The following is a 6,747-nucleotide window of genomic DNA, read 5'->3' as shown; positions in this document are numbered from 1 at the left end:
TTAACCAATGTCACCCCAATGAACTTAATAAATTTTTAAAATATATAATGAGCCCTAACCGGTTTGGCTCAGTGGATAGAGTGTCGGCCTGTGGACTGGAAGTTCCCAGGTTCGATTCCAGTCAAGGGCACATGCCTGGGGTTGTGAGCTTGATCCCCAGTAGGGGGTGTGCAGGAGGCAGCCAATCCATGATTCTCTCACATCATTGATGTTTCTATCTCCCTCTCCCTTCCTCTCTGACATCAATAAAGAAATATATTTTTAAAAAGAAGAAGAAGCCGAAACCGGTTTGGCTCCCCAGTAGGAGATGTGCAGGAGGCAGCTGATCGATGTCTCTCTCTCATCGATGTTTCTAACTCTCTATCTCTCTCTCTTCCTCTCTGTAAAAGATCAATAAAATATATTTTAAAAAAAGAAGAAGAAGAAGAATAGATCTCATGTCAAGTGTTCTTATCACCAAAACACACACACACACACACACACACGAACACCAGGAAATTTTTAGAGGTGATAGGTATGTTTAGTATCTTGCTTGTGATGATGGTATCACTGGGATATGTATATGTCCAAACTCATCAAGATGTATTCATGAAATAAGTGCATGTTTTATTACATCAGTTATACTAGTACTTCAATAAAGCTTAAAAAAGAAAACCCTGATAATTTTATGAGATCTCATGAGGTCTTAGACAGAACATGCTGCCTACACGGTGACTGGCACTTATAAACCCTCCATACCCTCCAGTTTGTAAACTAGGGAATAAGGACTAATTCACTATTCAGCAGAGCCCGCCGCCACCCCACCCCACCCCACCCCACCCACACACCCCGCCCCCCACCAGCCCCGCCTTTGTTGCTAACGCAGAAGCCCAACGGCTTTCTCCCCAGCGCAGGTGGCACCAATGACAGGCGCCCACAGACTTGAAAGGGCGGGGAACCTGGGAGGTCTGGGGAGATCTGGAAAGGAGGGAGGGAGGGAGGACGTAAACAGCCTGGGTAGAAGCTGGAGAGAGGGGCAGATGCTGGAGGGGGCGACAAGGCGCTCACGGTGGGAATAGTTTCCGGGGAATGTTCTCGGCTGTTCCTAGTCAGACCCCTCAGGCCCAACACTGGCAGTGACTTGGCGAAACAGGAAGGCACCAATCATGCGAACAGGTTCCTTGCTCATCAAGTAACCTATCCCCGCCCCCGAGTAAGCGAAGGCATTCATTGGTTCAGCTCTTGGAGCTTCCTCAAACCCTCCAGCTAAGACTGCATTTGGCAAAGTGCAAACTCACCCCCAATGCCAAGCCCTTACCCCCACAGCAACCAATGTCAGGGTTATTAGAGAGCCTGATGGGAGGACCTCAGGTGTTTTTACCCTGATCAGAGGCACGTCTAACCTTGGCCTTCACACAGCTTCCATCGGAGAAAGCTGAGTGTTGGAGCCCCTGACCGACGAGGAACGTGTCTTCTAGCCTCCACCCCCAAGTCATGTTTTTCGAAATGTCACTCTTGTCTACAGAATACAGGGCTCTTTGGGGAAATGGCTTATTGGAACATCTTGTAACAGAAAACAAGGGAGAGTTCAGAAAATGTGGGGACTTATCAGTACAGCAGGAAGATTGAAGGGGCTCTCACTGTGCCAAATCTGGATAATTTGAACACCAGATATATATATATATATAGCAACAGGACTCCCAATTCCAGTGCAGATGGAATCCCCCCCCATTCCTCCCAAGCCCTCCCTCTTACAATCAACAATCCCTGTACCTAACACAACAAACAGGTATAGGAAGACACTGAGCAGTAGGAAGAAGCCCAATGGCCTAGGAACTTCAGGACTTGAGGAACAACACAGCAGTGAATTTCCAGAGCCTCCAATCGCTAAAGGTCTGGGCAAAGGTTGGCCTAACAACAGAAAACCTTTTAGCCAATACCAGCAAGACATCAATGAACCCCCCTCCCAATCCCACAGTTCATCAGAGGCACAGGGAGCTGATATTCCACCCCAACCCTCAGAAGGAAGGGAACTGAGCCTCCACCCTCCCTGGCATCACAGACTAAACAAGGCAGTGCCTTTGGGTCCAATCAGAATTCCACATTCCCCTCCCTCACCTCTGATGTCAGCAGGGCCCAGCAGGCAGGTGGGCTGACCCCGCGCCCACCCCCACACAGATAAATAGAGGGCACCAGTCTGGGAAGGTGGGAGCAGACCACCCACCTACATCACATGGGGTGGGGGGAGTGTTCCACTTTAGCCAGATGGACAAGGGAAGGATCCAAGCAGAAGTTGAATATACACACCCATCCCACACTCTTCGTGCCACACCTCAATATGGAGACCACTGGCTATAAAAAGAAAAAGAAGGTTAAACCTCACACTGTAATATCTCCCCCAAAAGAAGCTTGAATAGCATAATATGATATCCAAAATGCTCTGGATACAATTAAAAAAATCACTTGTCATACCAAGAACTGGGAAAATCCACAACTTTAATGAGAAAAGACAATCAGAACTGAGATAAAACATATGTTGGAATTATCTTTCAAGACTTTTAAAGCAGCGACATTTCACTGAACAGTGTATACAATGGCAAATAAGCATGTGAGAGGTTCACCATCATTAACCATTAGGAAAATAGAAATTGAAACCACAATGAGCTATCACCACACACCTGTCAGAGAGGCTAAAATTAAAAATAGTAATTCCAATGCTAGCGACTATGCTGAGAAAGCGGGTCACTCACGCATTGCAGGTGGGGATGTAAAATGGTACAAGCACTCTGAAAAACAGTTTGGCAGTTTCTTGTCAACTAAGCATATAATAACCATATGAGCTTTCTAATTTCATGATCTAAATATTGTATATTCCTCCCTGGCTGGTGTGGCTGCAATGGTTGGAGTGACCTTCTTACACCAAAAGGTGGCAGATTCGATTCCCAGTCAGGGCCCATGCCTAGGTTTCAGGTTTGGTCACCAATCTCTCCTCCCCACCACCTCCCCGCCCCTCTCTCTCATCCTCTCTCTAAAGAAAATAATAAAAATATATTCTGGGGTGAGGATTAAAAAAGAAAATAAATATTGTGTCTTCCAAGCAGTTTCCAAATTATATATAAAATAAAATGAATACTTGTTTTCTTTGATTTCCCTTCCAGAAAATTCCCTGGGTGGAATTTTGTACATAGCCCAGCAGAGGGCCCTGTGTTCTGAGCCACAGTCAGGCACTGCAGACACCAGTTAGGAAATCAGGAACTAGGGCTCCTAACCTCCCACACTCCACCCACAGGGCTATCAGGTTCCAGTTACAGCTGTTCAACTAACAGATGGCGTCTGCACTTCCTTCTAATCAAGGAGGCAGAATAAATGGTTTCCAAGAATAACTAGCATCTTGGAAAAATATCCCCATTGTGTAATTACCACGCAAGTATTTTATATTGCAGCTTTTATCTCCCTAAGATTCCCATTCTCATTTAAAAATGTATTTGAAAGATATAGTGACTTATAACATAAATGCTCAGGAAAATACATCATTGAAAATAAATACATCACAATAATAAACAATGGCTATTACTGAAGAGATTATGGCTGATTTGCTACATTCTTTTATTTCTCAGATCTTACAATTAGGGCAGTCCTTTTGTTTTGAATATTCCTTTTTTATTTCTTGAATATTCCATTTTCTTTTTTTTAAAATATAGTTTATTGATTTTTTACAGAGAGGAAGGGAGAGAGACAGAGAGTTAGAAAAATTGATGAGAGAGAAACATCGATCAGTTGCCTCCTGCACATCTCCCACTGGGGATGTGCCCGCAACCCAGGTACATGCCCTTGACCGGAATCGAGCCTGGGACCTTTCAGTCCGCAGGCCGACGCTCTATCCACTGAGCCAAACTGGTTTAGGCAAATATTCCATTTTCAAAAACAGAAAACATAAAAAAATGAAAAGGCAAGAGACAAGGAAGTAAATACATGCTTATCAAAAAGATTCAAAACATTTGGGTCAATTTTTTAAAATCTTTATTAAAAGAAATTTTAGCCCTGACCGGTTTGGCTCAGTGGATAGAGCGTTGGCCTGCGGACTGAAGGGTCCCAGGTTCAATTCCAGTCAAGGGCATGTACCTTGGTTGCGGGCACATCCCCAGTAGGGTGTGTGCAGGAGGCAGCTGACCAATGTTTCTAACTCTCTATCCTTCTCCCTTCCTTTCTGTAAAAAATCAATAAAGTATATTTTTTTAAAAAGAAATTTTAAAACAGCATAAAATAACACACATGAAAATGACTCATTTAGCCCTCATCTAATTGGTCATTTTTATCCTTTCAGCAAAAAAGTGGAAGAATCCACTCTTGTGGAAGACATGGATCTCTTTTCTTCAAAAAAAAAAAAAAAAATTTAAGAACTGCACCATGAAGTGCTGTTGGTTTTATCTTGATTTCAAGTAGAGAGAAAAAACTCTTCTCTGATGACTTTCGGTCATTAAAGTATATTTTGAATTAAAGGATTATTCACTCATTTATTCCAGAAATATTTAGATGCCTTTTATGTGCCAGGCACTTTTCACACCATGAACTCTCCCCCCTCCGCCCCCCCAAAAAAGGTTTGCCTGGTAATCGAGATCACAAAAGGCTTTCTTATCAGGAACTAGCACAGTTACTAGCTTCATCCCCTCTAGGCAGATCCTCTATCTCCCAACCCCAGCTGGCACTTGGCCAAACCCTCCCTCATTCTTTAGTTCTCCAACTGTTCTTCAGGGACACCTTTTCATCTCCTTTACTGCAACTGGCTTCTACTCTCTGGGCATTTGGTTCCTCAGTACCCTTGGATGGGCACCCTTGTAACCAGAACCTAAGTTCAGCTGCCTGCCACCACAAAAGCCAAACTCGTGAGACAGATGCTGGTGAAAGAGGAAAGAGGTTTATTCAAGTACTGGTCATCTGAAAAGATGAGGGATTCTTGTTAAAAAGCCCCTTTCCACATCTCGGTGCAAGCAGAGATTTTTATAAGGAAGGAGAGGGAAAGCAGAACAAAGAGGTCAAAGGGAAGGAATTGAAAAGTTCTCGATTGGAGGCCAGCACAGTCCATTCCGATAAGCACCTTGAAACTGGTCAAGTAATGGCCTGGTTGCATCATCCTGGTCTTCAACATCCTGGTTCTGTGGTTGAAGGTCAGCAAATCTCCTGGAGCTGAGATAACTGAAGGTCAGAGTCTGTATCTTCGGAAGTTAGTTCCTAGGATATATATATATTTTTTTCATTGATTTCAGAGAGGAAGGGAGAGGGAGAGAGAAAAATCAATGATGAGAGAGAACCATTGCTCAGCTGCCTCCTGCACACCCCACACTGAGGATTGAGCCTACACATAATTCTGTTAATTATCCTGCAATCCAATCCCCACCTTGCTTTCTTCCACCCTCATGTAATCTTCCTTATACTCTTGTCTTAATTTCAAATGCATACAAGAAACTGCAAAACTGTTATTCTCTGAAGCACTTGTGTTCTTGCTTCCAGGCAATTTTTATCAGTTTGGCTCAAATAAAATCCTATAAAGATTCTTTACAGATTTGGACATTTGAAAGGGTGATTAGATAACAGGAGGTCATAGGGAGATAGCTAGCATTCCAAATGTGTGTGTTCACATTTCAAAGTGAAATGAAACCCAGAGCCAGTTATTTACATTCCAGAGGACTTTGAAGGACTAGGATCACATACAATGGGTTCTCTCTGTGTCTCTCAGAAGGGAAGAGGGTGAGCAGCTGTCTGATTCCAATATAAACTACCAGAATCCTAATTTTGGCACTCCTCTCCTATAGTCCAATCCCTGTACATGCAGGCCTGTCCACCTGGCTCTTACAGCATTGCCCCAGAAGGGGGAAGGATTGGGGTAAAGGAAAACTGAGGTAGTTATTCCTGTAATAACTTTTCTTGTTGGGGTCCAGCCCCGGCAGGTCCAGGGGTTCCCAAAGGTGTGGACAGAGTCAGCGAAGAAGGAATGACATGGAGGCAGCAGCGTTCAGTTGATCATCATAGCTAGGTTCTCTCCTTATTGTCCTGTTACATCTATATTTATACCATTTGATCCCATAAGCATGCCTCTATAATCACATCATGGTATGTTTTGGGTAAGTGGGCAGACCCCTGGGGATGTGGGCCCAACAAGTCCCAAATTTATTGCCAACAGTCTTAGTCCAAGTTCTTCATAAGTAGTACATGGTATTTCTGTAACACTAGGGGGTTTCACTGATTTATTCTCTTCCTTAGTCCTGTGAATCCCTAACTCCAGGGAAAAATCCTCACCTGGGGAAACAACCTTTCTCGGGGAGGTGGTCCTGGTTAAAACACATAGCGCTTAAGAGGGGGAGCAAACATATGTCATGTACGCCAGGTCCCTTGAAACATAAGCTGTGCAGATGTTTCTTCCCTGCAGCGACTGCGTCAAGCAGCAAGAGTGGACTGGCTTCCGGCATTTTCTTGAAATCTTATATTTACTTTTAGTATAATATGAATAAATACATATATTAAAAGTTTATTAACTACATTAGAGTGTATCTCCTACTAACAAGGAAATCTCTCACTAAGTCACAATTTAGTTATCAAATTCAAAAAATTTAACATTGATACAAATATTTAATCTATAGTCTTTTTTTCAAATTGTGCCAGTTTTCCTAATGATACTCTTTAAATCATTTTCCCATCACACATTGCATTGTTTTTTAAGAGAGAGAGAGAAATATCGATCTGCCACCTCCCACACAGGCCCTGATCAGGGAT

The sequence above is a fragment of the Myotis davidii genome, unplaced genomic scaffold (genome assembly GCF_000327345.1).
Source record: "Myotis davidii unplaced genomic scaffold, ASM32734v1 scaffold2786, whole genome shotgun sequence".
Classification (NCBI taxonomy): domain Eukaryota; kingdom Metazoa; phylum Chordata; class Mammalia; order Chiroptera; family Vespertilionidae; genus Myotis; species Myotis davidii.
The sequence above is the reverse complement of the archived record's forward strand: the minus strand, read 5'-3'. Positions refer to the sequence as shown.